The 16,589-nt window shown below is 42.2% G+C and overlaps 1 long non-coding RNA gene across 1 annotated transcript; it reads left to right on the forward strand.

Moving 5' to 3' along the window:
• The first annotated feature begins 5,417 nt into the window (after positions 1-5,417).
• Positions 5,418-15,972, forward strand: LOC124794777. Its single transcript, XR_007016609.1, has 3 exons — positions 5,418-5,544; positions 5,671-5,795; positions 15,843-15,972. It is a non-coding gene; the product is annotated as an uncharacterized LOC124794777 (long non-coding RNA).
• Positions 15,973-16,589: the final 617 nt, after the last annotated feature.

Genomic DNA, 16,589 nt, shown 5'->3' on the forward strand with positions numbered 1-16,589 from the left:
GTGTTCGTCTGTTAGTAAAGACATATGATCACGCAAACACCCATAAAGGGCTTGCAGTGTTGTGCGACGTGGTTCGTGTCTGTTAGTGTACTTGTTTTGGTATAGCTGTGCTGCCTCTCTACCGTCTCCATTTGCTTGGCAGTACACAAACACCATCTTGGCTTGTTCCCAACATGAATACCGGACCATTCTGCTGCTCACAATATGCTGCGTCAATCACACAGCCTGCAACACGCGAGGAACTCTCGGCGCATGGGCAGAGGAACTTTCACTCGTCAGCGTGGCAACGATGCATTTCCAGGCGCATGTTCACAGGATCTTTTTTCCTCCACTTCCAGTTAGGGATCCGTCCCTGCAGTTTGTCAGTACTATTGATATTCAGCTTGTGTATCGCATAGATTATGACGTTGTTAATGTTGTGGAACTCTGCTGCTGTTAGGATCCTTAAATCAATGGCACGACACATATATATTTTCATATTTTTCAAGGATGTATTCCCCTCAATTGCCATTACTCTGAAATTATGCTGCATCGATTTAGACAGCACTGTTGCAAAAAAAGAAAAAATGTTAAGCATTTTTGCACCAAAATCACTGTATACTATAAAGTTCTCTGCCGCATTTTTATGTCTGTATACGGAGGCTAATCTCAGGAATTATGTCAGGGATTCTGATACGGTTTTCATTAACAGATAGGCTGACTGACGAGGACGATATGTCGTGAGAATTGGCTGAAAAAGAATTAAATTCCCCCACCACGTCTTTCTATTGAAAGGTGTACACATAGGGTAAATTAATTCAAGTATTTTAAGTAAATATTGTATTGAACCAGAGATGGTCAAATGTAGTATCGACTGTGTAATAGCGTCGCTACTCAACAGCGATCGCTGATTCAAAGTGTTACGGGTAAAATGCTGAGTAACTTTCGATCAAGTGGTGTATGGAGGACACTCAAGTGTAAACACGTGTTGCATCTGATGTGAGCGGCGTACACTCGTATATTTACTCGGTACGGTCAGTAATGATTTTATTATTTGAAGATACTATGATGTTTGCTAACTGTAAAGCGGATCTCAAAAGAAGTTGGAAGTAATTGAGGTAAAGTAATTTGTTCCGTTACTAATGCAAAGCGCATATTCATAAGTGATCATTGAGATTTTGTAAAGCTAATTGTTAATGTACAATCAGTTTATTGACTTTGTCAGTTGTATTATTAATTTTCAGAGAGTCAAAATAGATATTTTAAAGTTAATGCCATATTATTACGTACCCGAAGTCAATACCAGTTCCCAGATCCATCTCATTTTTGATTAAGTGTTTTTCTCAAGAAGTTATTGTCTCAGTCACATTAGATTTAATTAAAATGTGTGCTAAGCAACAGCATTGCACAATAGCTGTTTGCTATACAATTTGAAGTTCTAACAGAGAGCAGTGCGAAAAGCTTGCGCTTATAAAGGCCCCCTGGCTCAGCAACTGTTGTGGCAGAGCACCTGGAGGAAAATTTGGAAAATATTTCGAGTAGGTTTCCGTACCATGTTATAGTTCTGGGTGGAGATTTTAATTTGCCGGATATAGACTGGGAGACTCAAACGTTTATAACTGGTGGCAGGGACAAAGAATCCAGTGAAATTTTTTTAAGTGCATTATCTCAAAACTACCTTGAGCAGTTAAACAGAGAACCCACTCGGGGCGATAACATATTAGACCTTCTGGTGACAAACAGACCCGAACTATTTGAAACAACGCAGAACAGGGAATCAGCAATCATAAAGCGGTTACTGCATCGATGATTTCAGCCGTAAATAGAAATATTAAAAAAGGTAGGAAGATTTTTCTGTTTAGCAAAAGTGACAAAAAGCAGATTTTAGAGTACCTGACGGCTCAACACAAAAGTTTTGTCTCAAGTACAGATTGTTTTGAGGATCAGTGGACATAGTTCAAAACCATCGTACAATATGCATTAGATGTGTATCTGCCAAGCAAGATCGTAAGAGATGGAAAAGAGCCACCGTGGTACATCAACCGAGTTAGAAAACTGCTACGCTAGCAAAGGGAACTTCACAGCAAACATAAACATAGCCAAAGCCTTGCAGACAAACAAAAATTACGCGAAGCGAAATGTAGTGTGAGGAGGGCTATGCGAGAGGCGTTCAATGAATTGGAAAGTAAAGTTCTATGTACGTACTTGGCAGAAAATCCTAAGAAATTTTGGTCTTATGTCAAACCAGTAAGTGGATCAAAACAAAATGACCAGACACTCTGTGACCAAAATGGTACGGAAACAGAGGATGACAGACTAAAGGCCGAAATACTAAATGTCTTTTTCCAAAGCTGTTTCACAGAGGAAAACTGCACTGTAGTTCCTTCTCTAGATTGTCGCACAGATGACAAAATGGTAGATATCGCAATAGATGACAGAAGGACAGAAAAAATGTTCAAATGTGTGTGGAATCTTATGGGACTTAACTGCTAAGGTCATCAGTCCCTAATCTTACACACTACTTAACCTAAGAACGAACACACACACCCATGCCAGAGAGAGGACTCGAACCTCAGCCAGGACCAGCCACACAGTCCCAGACTGCAGCGCCATAGACCGCTCGGCTAATCCCGCGCGGCTAGAGGGATAGAGAAACAATTAAAATCGCTCAAAAGAAGAAAGGCCGCAGAACCTGATGGAATACCAGCTCAATTTTACACAGAGTACGTGAAGGAACTTGCCCCCCTTCTTCCAGCGGTGTACCGTAGGCCTCTAGAAGAGCGTAACGTTCCAAAGGACTGGAAAAGAGACGTCGAACAGATGTGCGGAACTATAGACCTATATCTCTAACGTCGATCAGTTGTAGAATTTTGGAACACGTATTATGTTCGAGTATAATGACTTTTCTGGAGACTAGAAATCTACTCTGTAGGAATCAGCATGGGTTTCGAAAAAGACGATCGTGTGAAACCCAGCTCGCGCTATTCGTCCACGAGACTCAGAGGGGCATAGAAACGGGTTCCCAGGTAGATACCGTGTTTCTTGACTTCCGCAAGGCGTTCGATACAGTTCCCCACAGTCGTTTAATGAACAAAGTAAGAGCATATGGACTATCGGACCAATTGTGTGATTGGATTGAAGAGTTCCTAGATAACAGAACGCAGCATGTCATTCTCGATGGAGAGAAGTAAGGGTGATTTCAGGTGTGCTGCAGGGGAGTGTCGTAGGTCCGTTGCTATTCAAATTATACATAAATGACCTTGTGGATGACATCGGAAGTTCACTGAGGCTTTTTGCGGATGCTGTGGTATATCGAGAGGTTGTAACAATGGAAAATTGTACTGAAAAGCAGGAGGATCTGCAACGAATTGACGCATGTTGCAGGAATGGCAATTGAATCTCAATGTAGACAAGTGTAATGTGCTGCGAATACATAGAAAGAAAGAGCCTTTATCATTTAGCTACAATATAGCAGGTCAGCAACTGGAAGCAGTTAATTCCATAAATCATCTGGGAGTACGCATTAGGAGTGATTTAAAATGGAATGACCATATAAAGTTGATCGTCGGTAAAGCAGATGCCAGACTGAGATTAATTGGAAGAATCCTAAGGAAATGCAATCCGAAAACAAAGGAAGTAGGTTACAGTACACTTGCTCGCTCACTGCTTGAATACTACTCAGCAGTGTGGGATCCGTACCAGATAGGGTTGATAGAAGAGATAGAGAAGATCCAACGGAGAGCAGCGCGCTTCGTTACAGGATCATTTAGTAATCGCGAAAGCGTTATGGAGATGATAGATAAACTCCAGTGGAAGACTCTGCAGGAGAGACGCTCAGTAGCTCCGTACGGGCTTTCGTTGAAGTTTCGAGAACATACCTTCACCGAGGAATCAAGCAGTATATTGCTCCCTCCTACGTATATCTCGCGAAGAGACCATGAGGATAAAATTAGAGATTGGAGTCCACACAGAGACATACCGACAATCTTTCTTTCCACGAACAATACGAGACTGGAATAGAAGGGAGAACCGATAGAGGAAGTAGCCACCGCCACACACCGTCAGGTGGCTTGCGGAGTATGGATGTAGATGTAGATGTAGATATAGAAATTTTATTATTTGAAGAATAGCATTCGTTAGGCACAGCGACCTTTACTTTCAAATTGATCAAGTTTTGTTTTATTACCGGGGCCACTTCCAAATCAATAATTTTCCATCAGATTCAGTTTTTGTGTTACGTCAATTCATGCAGTTTTGATTTGGTTTAAAGCTATTGACAATTAACGTCCTCGCAGCTAAATTAAATTTACATTCTCACAGTCAGAAAAGTTCAGTACAGGGCGAAGCGCGTAAGCGACGAGATAAAAGACACATTCACATGTCATTCCCATTATAACAGTTGTGTTTCAGACTAATGTCTGTTACGTGATTTCAATCGTATTTCAAATGTACATTTTTCACTATCTAGACGTGGAAGTTAATTTCAGCGGCTACTACAGGGATTTTGACACGATTTTTACCTATAGACTGGTAACTAGGAAGGTCTGTGTACAAAATTTATCGCTGCTACGCCAGAAATGTCGTCCGAGGGTGGACAGTGTTACCATTGCGAAGCGATTGCAGGTAACTGGGATTTATATATTTACTGTTGTTAGTATTATAAACTATTAGAAACCGTATCATTGACATGTTTAGACGGATGAGGAGTGAACGGTGCGGGGGGGGGGGGGGGGGGGGGGGAAGGGGGGAGTAGAATGACAGTCACTGTGGTCGTCAATACTCAATTGCAGAAATAGCCTAAACACTGATCAACAACGAAAATGCACGGAAGGATGTGTCTCGTCTGCCCTGCCCCCAAAGGACGCTGAAGATGAAACATATTCGGACAATCATTCTGCATTCCGAAAACACTGTAACCTCCCCCTTGAACGAACCGTGGATCAGCGCTGAGTCAACTCACTTCGCAGTGACTTCGGAAGCGAGAGCATGTAACAAGCTTAGCTGAGGTCCAGCCTCTAGGTTAGCATCACTTGCTTTTGCAGTTCGCGTAGGTTGCGCTCCTTTAACTTCGTGTCTGCAGTGGACAGGGAATCAGCCTACACTTTTACCGCTGTCTGCACTCCTGCCACCGCGCGCCAGTTCGGCACCGGCCGACGCGATGTGGACGTGCCATCTGGCGCCATCTGAAGGCCAAGGTCGCAGCTGTAAGCGACCGTGCGCCTGCTTCACCACCCACGCACACTCTCACGCGATACAGACGCGATACTGACGCAAATAACACTCGATAAACGCCGTCGCAGAACGCGTCACGCTCCGTTTCCGCCGCGACGCGTAGCGGAGCGGTGCTACAAGCGCAGCGCCCCTTTATAGGTTGCTTCCACACTGGCGACTTTGTCGCGGCGATTCAGGCGCGCCGTTCAATCGCTACAATGTGCGACTATAGGGCGCCTGAGCGTGCGGTTTAATCTCCGGCCACGTGACTGAACCGCGTGGCAGAAGCTCTGTGTCACTGCCTGTATGTAAGCTTGTGCGAGCCAGTTACGAAATGGAATCGCAAGAGGAAGTGTTAGTCTCCGCTTTGTTACTGAAAAGAAAATACAGACGTCAACGAAAGTACTGGATTCATACTGTATTAACTACTATATGGAAAGACGGATTTTTTAATACATTTTTTTAATTTTATTTTTACAGATTATATGGAACTGAGAGAAAACTCTGTGAATTTCCTTAATTGCTCCAGAATGTCGGTGACGTCGTACGATGAGTTACATCCTCTGTTGAAGACTAATCTAACAAAGGACAGCACGCAAATGAGGGTTAGTATTTCACCAAGGGAAAATACATGTTCAAAGCCGGTGGTAGACAGAAAACATCTTCCGAAATTGTGCTAAATGCCTTCTCTGAGAATTACTTTGAACAAGTAGTTCATGAGCCCACACGAATTGTAAATTGATGCGAAAACACACTTGACCCCTTAGCCATCCTGATCTAATAGAGATCGTCATGACGGATACAGGGATTAGTGAACACAAGGTCATTGTAGCGAGGCTCAAAACCATATCAACCCAAACCACAAAAATAAATGCTAGATATATCTATTTAAAACAGCAGATAAAAATTCGCTTGATGCCTTCCTAAGAGAGAGAGAGTCTCCACTCCTTCCAAGCTAATTATGTAAGTGTAGACCAGATACGGCTCAAATTCAAAGATACAGTATCGACAGCCATAGGTAGATTCATACCGCATAAGTTAATAAGAGACGGGACTGATCCACCATGGTACACACTACACGTCATAACACTGTTGCAGAAGCAACGAAAAAAGCATGGCAAATTCAGAAGAAAGCAAACTTCCCAAGACTGGCTAAGTTTCACGGAAGCTCGAAACTTAGTACGGATATCAATGCAGGATGCTTTTAATTGTTTCCACATTGTCTCAAATATGGCAGAAAACCCAAAGAGATTCTGGTCGTATGTAAAGTACGCCAGTGACAAAAAACAGTCAATACCGTCACTGCGCGATAGCTATGGAAATGTTACCGATGATGGTGCCACTAAAGCGGAGTTACTTAATACAGTTTTGCGTAATTCCTTCACGAAAGAAGATGAAGTAAATATTACAGAATTCGAAACCAGAACAGCTGTTAGCATGAGTGACACAAAAGTAGATATCTTAGTTCTTACGAAACTACTCATATCGCTTAAGAAAGGCAATTCTTCCGGTCCAGATGGTATACGAATCAGGTTCCTCTCAGAGTATGCAGACACAACAACTCCTTTCTTAGCAATCATTACAACCTCTCACTTGACGAAAGGTCTGTTCCTAAAGACTGGCAAGTAGCACAGGTCACACCAATATTCGAGAAAGGAAATAGGAGTACCCCATTTAATTACAAACCCATATCACTGACCTCAATTTTCAGTAGGATTTTGGAGCGTATACAGTACTCGAACATTATGAATCACCTTGAAAAAATGACTTATTGATACATAACCAACACGGGTTCAGAAAATATCGTTCTTGTGCAACGCAGCTAACTCTTTATTCCCATGAAGTAATGAGTGCTGTCGACAAGGGATCTCAGATCGATTCCTTATTCCTAGATTTCCAGAAGGCTTTTGATACTGTTCCTCACAAGCGACTATTAATCAAATTGCGTGCATATGGAGTATCGTCTCAGTTGTGTGACTGGATTCGTGATTTCCTCTCAGAGAGGTCACAGTTCGTAGTGACAGATGGTAAATCATCGAGTAGAACAGAAGTTACATCTGGCGTTCCGCAAGGTAGTGTCATAGGCCCTCTGCTGTTCCTGATTTATATAAATAATCTAGGTGATAATGTGAGCAGCCCCTTAGATTGAAACTTCCTGGCAGATTAAAACTGTGTGCCCGACCGAGACTCGAACTCGGGACCTTTGCCTTTCGCGGGCAAGTGCTCTACCATCTCAGCTACCGAAGCACGCCTCGCGCCCGGTCCTCACAGCTCTACTTCTGCCAGAAGGTAGGAGACGAGATATTGGCAGAAGTAGAGCTGTGAGAACCGGGCGTGAGTCGTGCTTCGGTAGCTCAGATGGTAGAGCACTTGCCCGCGAAAGGCAAAGGTCCCGAGTTCGAGTCTCGGTCGGGCACACAGTTCTAATCTGCCAGGAAGTTTCATATCAGCCCACACTCCGCTGCAGACTGAAAATCTCATTCTGGAAACATCCCCCGGGCTGTGGCTAAGCCATGTCTCCGCAGTATCCTTTCTTTCAATAGTGCTAGTTCTGCAAGGTTCGCAGGAGCGCTTCTGTAAAGTTTGGAACGTAGGAGACGAGATACTGGCAGAAGTAAAGCTGTGAGGACCGGGTGTGAGTCGTGCTTCGGTAGCTCAGATGGTAGAGCACTTGCCCGCGAAAGGCAAAGGTCCCGAGTTCGAGTCTCGGTCGGGCATACAGTTTTAATCCGCCAGGATGTTTCATATCAGCGCACACTCTGCTGCAGAGTGAATATCTCATTCTAGCCCCTTAGATTGTTTGCAGATGACGCTGTAATTTACAATCCAGTAAAATCATCAGAAGATCAATTCCAGTTACAAAATGATCTAGAGAGAATTTCTGTATGGTTCGAAAAGTGCCAATTAGCACTAAACAAAAAAAAGTGCGCGGTCATTGCGGTGTAACGACGTATTAAATTTTCGTTTGATATATGTATGACCATGTGCAGACTTCGTCACCTACGTCAGTTACAACCCACTTCAAAAATGATTCATATTCTTTTAAATTGTCATAGGATGGTTCTTGAACGAAACTGTAAAACATCCGTTGAGTCGTGTGCAAAGAATTACATCACTTGGGCCAATTGGTTTTCGTAACTTTTTCGAATTTAAATTTCGTTTGTTTCTCCTCAGAAAATTATATCGACACACATTATCTTGACCTAATCGATATCAGAATCACACATTAAATAAACTTTTTAGATTCAAAGTTTCGGCCAACGCTGTCTGAATCAATAATCTTGTCAAATATATTATTAATCCGTTCACATAACTCTTCATAAATAAATCTTCAAGACACGTGTTTCAACTTTAGTAGCATACACTATTTTATTAGCTTCCTACACATACAGATGTGAACTTGAGCGTTGACAGACCGTGACTAACATTTCAATAAGATTAAGATCTATATGATGTCATTGTTGTACAAAAAGAGTATAAAACTTCATTTTTTAATTTTTAGAAGCACGACGCAACAACTCGGTTCCAGGATCTTCTGTTGCTCCTTGGCTGTCGACCCGCGACGTATAGCGGCCAGCAATTTCCTCCCTGGTCGCGGCAACGAAGATGCTGTGCCCGTTCGTTGCGCCGCCCTCTCCGTACATGAAACACATAAAAAAAATACAAACTTTTAGATAATTCACATTTATTACAAATAATAAGAAAACACACAAACAAAACTAAATTAAACTTATAGTCACCTGCAAACTGGGCTGACTTTGGTGGATGGGTGACGCTTAATTTCGTCCCACTACATCATCCACATGAATACTAAAAGAAATCCGACAAATTTTGGGTATACGATAAATCGCACAAATCTAAGGACTGTCAATTTTACTAAATACCTAGGAATTACAATCACGAGCAGCTTAAATTGGAAGGACCACATAGATAGTATTGTGAGGAAGGAGAAACAAAGACTACGCATTGTTGGCAGAATACTTAAAGGTGCGACAAATCCACTGCTGGAATATTGCTGCGCAGTATGGGATCCTTACCAGGTAGGATTGAAGGAGGACATCGAAAAAGTGCAAAGAAGGGCAGCTCGTTTCGTGTTATCGCGCAGTAGGAGTGAGAGTGTCACTGATATGATACGCGAGTTGGGGTGGCAGTCACTGAAACAAAGGCAGTTTTCTTTGCGGCGAAATCTACTTACGAAATTTCAATCACCAAGTTTTTCTTCCGAAAGCGTAAATATTTTGTTGACTCCACCCAACGTAGGGAGGAGTGATCATCATAATAAAATAAGAGAAATCAAAGAACGAACGGAAAGATTTAGAGGTTCCTTTTTCCCACGCGCCATTCGAGAGTGCAATGCTAGAGAAGTAGTATGAAAATAGTTCGATGAACCCTCTGCCAGGCACTTAAGTGTGAATTGCAGAGTAACCATGTAGATGTATATGTAGACTACCCCAACGTAAAGCTAACACTGATTCTTTACAGAAGAATGGAAAAAGTGGCGCAAGCCGACCTCGTGGAACCTTAGTTTGATTCCGGAGAAATGTAGGAACACGCGAGGCAATACTGACCCTACGACTTATCTTAGGACAAAGGTTAAGGAAACAAAATCTATGTTTGTAGCGTTTGTAGCCTTAGAGAAAGCTTTTGACAATGTTGACCGGAATGCCCTCTTTCAAGTTCTAAAGGTGGCATGGGTAAAATACAGGGAACGAAGGGCTATTTACAATTTGTACAGAAACCAGATGGTAGTTATAAGAGTCGAGGGGCACGAAAGGGAAGCATTGATTGAGAAGGGAGTGAGACAGGTTGTAGCCTATCTCCGATGTTACTCAATCTGTATATTGAGCAAACAGTAAAGGAAACAAAAGAAAAATTTGGAGTAGGATTTAAAGTCCAGGGAGATGAGGTTTGCCAAAGACGCTATAATTCTCTCAGAGACAGCAAAGAACTTGGAAGAGCAGATGAATTGAATTGAAAGTGTCTTGAAAGGAGGACATTATATCTACATCAACAAAAGCAAAATGAGGATAATGGAAGGGTAGTCGAATTAAATCAGGTGATGCTGAGGGAATTAGATTAGGAAATTGGACACTTAAAGCGGTAGAGAGTTTTGCTATTTGGGGAGCAAAATAACTGATGCTGTTCGAAGTAGAGAGGATGTAAAATGTAGACTGGCAATGGCAAGGAAAGCGTTTCTGAAGAAGAGAAATTTATTAACATCGAGTATAGATTTAAGTGGTAGGAAGTATTTGTATGGAGTGTAGCCATGTATGGAAGTGAAACATGGACGATAAATAGACAAGAAGAGAATAGAAGCTTTCGAAATGTGGTGCTACAAACGAATGATGAAGATTAGATTGGTAGATCACGTAACTAATGAGGAGGTACTGAATAGAACTGCGGAGAAAAGAAATTTGTGGCGCAACCATGCTAGAGGAAGGGCTCGGTTAATACAACACATTCTGACAAATCAACCATCGCCAATTTAGCGTTGGAGGGAAGTGCGAGGGGTAAAAATCGTAGACTGAGTCAGAGGGTTGCGCAGGATAGAGTAGCATGGAGAGCTGCTTCAAACCAGTCTTCTAACTGAAGACAACAACAACAACAACAACGTAAATAAAATTCTAATTTTACATACAAACGTATTTTAAGGTAGGTTTAACAGTAATTTGTTTCAGTGTATAATATCAAAATTCAGTGAACCAACTCTAATATTTAAGCTACCTAGACAATAAATCAGTGACCACTGATGAATCAGATGATGTAGTTGAATATGTGGTATCGCGATTTGATGTACTTTGGCTTGAATTGGATGCAAGGACAGTAATGGGTGGATTTTTGTACACTGATATGTTTGATGTGAAATGGAAAATTACATTTTTCTAATGAAGTGTAATCAAGGCTTCCTCAAAATTGACATTATTTGATATTCAGCATCCATATTTAAATGCTTTGGCATAGATTTCAAATCATCTAATAATGACAGTAGAAAGTGCTTGTCAGTGTCATCTGCTTCAGGCTTTGATGAATTACTTTCCTTGATGTTTGCTGCAAGTACCTGAAACAAGTTCTTCTCTGTGAGCCTTGTCTCTTACGAGAATTGTAGGCAGTTCCGTCCTGAACATCGCAGTCATTTGTCTCATTAGCTTGAGCAACTGCTTCTCCAACTTCCCTGGTTTGGTGGCACTTACAGGTGACAGGGAAATTAGGATATCAAAATATACACATCGTTGTTTGATTCTGCAGGAGAACCATATTTTCAGAGTTCCCCTTGTTGCGTTCTCTTGCGCAACAGTCACGAATGTTCTTCCACTTCTTCCGTAACTGTGTGGCTGCAGTAAAACAATAATATCTCAGGTACCTTGCTGCAGGCTGTTTATCTACAAAGCTGCGTTATTCCTTCGAATGTGGTACTTCCACTATATCCAAAATCACGCGAGACACTTCTCAAGAAATACGGGATAACCTATGAAGCATACGCATGCCACCTGCGCTGGAAGAAAGCTGGATCAACACGTCAGAAAAGTTTGAAATGGACATTGATTTTCCGAAACGTCTTGGTACAACTGACGGGGAGCGTGTAAGAATCGTTAAACCTGAACACAGTGTCTCTTTATATCGCAACTACTAACACTTTTTTTCAGTGGTGTTATTAGCAATTTCTCACGTTGGGACTTTACATTCATAGACGCAGCTTCATATGAAAAAAAATACTCACAAATTTACAAAAATAATGACCTTTATAAAAAAATGAAACATGAAGAATTAAATTTGCCAAAGCCTCGATCTTTGTCCGATGCGGGATAGGCTCTTCCATTCTGCTTTGTCGGAGGAGAAGTCTATGCTCTTGAAGACAACATACAACGTCCGAACAATGGTAAAAAAGATACAGAGAAAAGAAAAGTCTATAATTACAAATTATTGAGGGGGCGCCGCTATATATGGCGCATTTTCGAGATAGTATCCAAAAAATGTTGACTATTTCATCGTCCTTAAGAAGAGGAGAAGGATTTCTGTGCAGTAATAATTAGAGGATGATGCGTTTTGCTCGCAAAAGAGATGTATTCAAGCTGGACGAAACAATCGGTTTAGAATACGTACGTAGCACCAGTCCTATACTTCGTCGCTAAGGTGCTAGAGTACGCGACAATATCGCAGATTACCTTTTTTTAGCATTGAAGGCGCTGTTCCTTGACAAGTGAACAACATATACAATATATTCTAATAAGAAATAAACAAAAACAATACATACCACATTCATTTTTCTTCGATACAGTTACATTTTCGAAGTCAAGAAAATTTTTTTTTGCATATCTCCTAGCAAGCATTACGTTTTTCGATCTTATTGCTGTATCGAGTAAGCGAGCACGCAGAAGTGCCGCAACACGACGTGTAATGGACTCTACTAATGTCTGAAGTAATTCTGAGGGGAACTGACACCGAGAATCCTGCAGGGCTGTCCATAAATCCGTATGCATAAGAAGGGATAGTGATCTCTTCTGAACAACACGTTGCAAGGCATCCCTGATAAGCTCAATAATGTTCATATCTGGGGAATTTGGTGCCAGCGGAAGTGTTTAAACTTAGAAGAGTATTCCTGGAGCCAATCTGTAGCAATTCTAGACGTGTGGGGTGTCGCATTGTCCTGCTGGAACTGCACAAGTCCGGCGGAATGCACATTGGACGCGAATGGATGCAGGTGATCAGACAGGATGCTTACGTACACGTCACCTGTCAGAGTCGTATCCAGACATATCAGGGGTCCCATGCCATTCCAGCTGCACACGCCCCACACCATTACAGATCCTCCACCAGCTTGATAAGTCCCTTGATGATAACTAGGGTGCATGGATTCATACAGCACCGCCACTCTCTGCCTATGTACATACCTCTGTATTTGAACACGCATGCTTGTATCAATTTCTTTGGCGCTTAGTGTAATTCTCTGAATCCCAAATTACAGGACGGCGATCTACTTCCGTAATGTTGCACTTCGAAAGAAATTTTTTGTAGCAGAAAAGAGTACAAAATTCTTTGAAACGAAGCAGAAAATACATGTTTGCAGGAGAGCTTCTGTGAAATTTTGAAGGTACAAGACGAGGTACTGGCAGAATTGAAGCTGTGAGGACGGGTCCTGAGTCGTGTTTTGGTAGCTCATTTGTTAGAGCACTTGCCCGCGAAAGGCAAAGGTCCCGAGTTCGAGTCTCGGTCCGGCACACAGTTTTAATCTGCCAGGAAGTTTCATATCAGCGCACACTCCGCTGCAGAGTGAAAATCTCATTCTGGGAACATCCCCCAGGTTGTGGCTAAGCCATGTCTTCACAATATCCTTTCTTCCAGGAGTACTAGTTCTGCATGGTTCGCAGGAGAGCTTCTGTGAAGTTTGGATGGTAGAAGACGAGGTACTGGCAGAATTGAAGCTATGAGAACGGGTCGTGAGTCATGATTGGGTAGCTCAGTTGGCTGAGCACTTGCCCGAGAAAGTTCGAGTCTCGCTCCGGCACACAGTTTTAATTTGCCAGTAAGTTTCAGAAAATACATATGATTCAATAATCACAAAGTGCTAACAGACGGCAAATGCAAGACGAACCACGTTAGGCGGCAAATGTTTACCCCGCCCTCTGCATCCGCGTTGCTAGATCGCGACGTGTGATAGCGTCAAACATCACTGAATCGCCGCGACAACGCGCGAGGACCGGCGGGTGGTCAGTGGGCAACGCTACCAAGTCGCCAATGTGTAAGAGCTTACGGCAAGTATGTGTTAAATGAAGAATGCGAAGCTGCAGCACGCGTAAGTCGCGCGACCAAATCATCTGAGTGTAAGCGCCATTAAGCCCGTTTTACACGAGCGACTTGCTGGTCAAAATCGACTGCTCGAAGAGCGTGAGCCCTTCGTGCCCTCGTGCAAATCAGCAACCAAGCGTCACTTAAGGGTGACTATGAAATCATTGAGCTATAGATTGTGCTGGGTGTGGAGTTCTAAATTTCCGAGTATGCTGCATCCTGCGCGTGCAGGACTATGGCGGCGTCTGCTAACATTGGAAGTCATAGCCTATTCAGGTGCAGCTCACTCCAATTATAGAAACGGATCATGTGCCTTTGTGCCTTCTTAATCTTTGTTATATTGTGTGCTTTGATTTGTGTCACATTAAAAAGTTACTCAAGGTCCTGATATGTTTTCTACCTACTGGTGTTCTTCCACAAGAGAGAGAGACGAAATATCTGGAAGCAGAAGTCATTTGCGTTTTACAGAAAAAAACCTACAACATGCGTGAATAAGAAAGCAGCTGGATGAAGTGTTATGATGAAAATTATTTCAAATGTCAAAACGTCAGAGTTACTGGACGAGAAAAAATATTTTCGTTGTTATTTGGCACTCAGAAAGGAAACAAGATTCAAAGGACAAAGCAAAGGGGCGCTATTTACTACTCTCTGCATATTGTCTGCTGTGTTTGCAAGTTTGTCGAGCAAACAATGCGTATGTTCTGAAATGTTTGGATGACACTTTTCCTATTCTTTCAGTTCTCAGGAGTGCAGAGAACGTACCACACGACTTCTTCCAAGAACTTCCACTATTAATCCTGCTTTGGTCATATAATCTATTATTATTGTTTGTTCCTACATTTTGTTACTACATGTCGAATTTTCTGTAAAAAGTAATAGCCCCTCATAACCTCACTTTCACCATTCAAATGCCAAACAGCACAGCAGATAGATATCACAACACTGGCAATTGGTACTGGCATGTTAACGAGACTGACCACTCAAAACAGACGAGAGTCAGTAGTACAGGAATAAAACGCAAGCGGCGCTGCAGTAAACGCGCTTGTCTCGAGTAGCCAACTGTGAAAACAAAGTCGGTCATGTAAATGGAACTTTAGACCAACGACTTCCTTCTCGCAATCGACTACTCACGGCAAGTAAGTCTGCAGCATCGCCCCTGGTGTTCCGTTCCTGTACTAAGTTTCACCTGTCACGAGCATTCGTTTCCGCATATACCACAGCACCAACATTTGAGTCAGAGTTGTCTGCTGTGCACTTTGATACCTGTGTGGTGAGAATGGGGATATAAGAGACCATCCTCTTTACGAAAAAATTGTCAAAAAAGTGAAGTAACGTAAACTGTTGTAAGGTGGCAGCTTGAATGAATGTTAATTTCGCACCTTAGATGGGATTTTATACATACACCTGACATACTTCGGTGGTAGTGAGCAGATTTGCCTATCAAAACGTACAGTAGGTAATGCCAAAAGGGCCGGCCGGAGTGGCCGTGCGATTCTAGGCGCTACAGTCTGGAGCCGAGCGACCGCTACGGTCGCAGGTTCGAATCCTGCCTCGGGCATGGATGTGTGTGATGTCCTTAGGTTAGTTAGGTTTAAGTAGTTCTAAGTTCTAGGGGACTGATGACCTTAGCAGTTAAGTCCCATAGTGCTCAGAGCCATTTTTGATAGTGGAGAAATGAAACAGCCACGTAGTTAATTGTTCTTGCGAGAACTGAGAGAGCATTGAAGTATACACACTATTCCATCTATGCACGTGTATATCGCCATATTTTCCAGACTAGGAATGAGTGCATGTGTTCTCGCCTAACGACAAACGTAGGACAGTTTAAGCTGATAAAATCAATAAAGAGTTTCATTATCTTTTTATAGGATTTTCAGAGGGCGAGAGCAGCCATGCAGCCAACAACACGTTGCAGCTGAAGATAAATGCCACTGACAGAGGCATAAAACTGTTGGATCACCAGCTTGCATCTACTGTGAATATGAGCAACCTTGGCTAATCTTTTGCTCATCTTGTCACAAAAACTAACCATCCTCCTTAGACTTGATTGTCATCCTAAATAGTACCAAATTTAGAACCGGAATCAGATTATTTGTCGTAATATTGACTAACTCAGACAGTGCTTCACTGTCTATAATTAAGAAAAATCTTGTAGAGAACCTTCTATTTAAATTTGATATTGTTGTGTCAGTGTTATTTCTGCTAATCAGAATGTAATACGTTATCTTCACAACTGTCCTGAAATTGTCATGTCACCATCTATGTAAACCCGTTTGCTTCGCTGACAACAGTAGAAAAATTAAACAAATTTTACAGCTAAACACTGATGTACTCTGTCGTATGATAAGGATCCACTCCTAATCCCAGTAATTTATTCTAATGACGCTAACGCAACACAGAGTTTTTCTGCTGACGTCTGACGCATGTGAAAAGTAGTGAAGTGTCAGACCGTTTATACTTTGACTGCAGGGATTACTTTGACCAATCTCACACCTGAAGTTTTACAGTTCTCTGCTGTCTCCCTGTTGAGTGTTTAGAATACACTGTTTGGTGGGAAAGTCGCGTCAATGAACGTTAGATGGTGCCATGCAGTGCAGATTTTCTTGCACAAAAGT

The sequence above is a fragment of the Schistocerca piceifrons genome, chromosome 4, assembly GCF_021461385.2.
Source record: "Schistocerca piceifrons isolate TAMUIC-IGC-003096 chromosome 4, iqSchPice1.1, whole genome shotgun sequence".
Taxonomy (NCBI): domain Eukaryota; kingdom Metazoa; phylum Arthropoda; class Insecta; order Orthoptera; family Acrididae; genus Schistocerca; species Schistocerca piceifrons.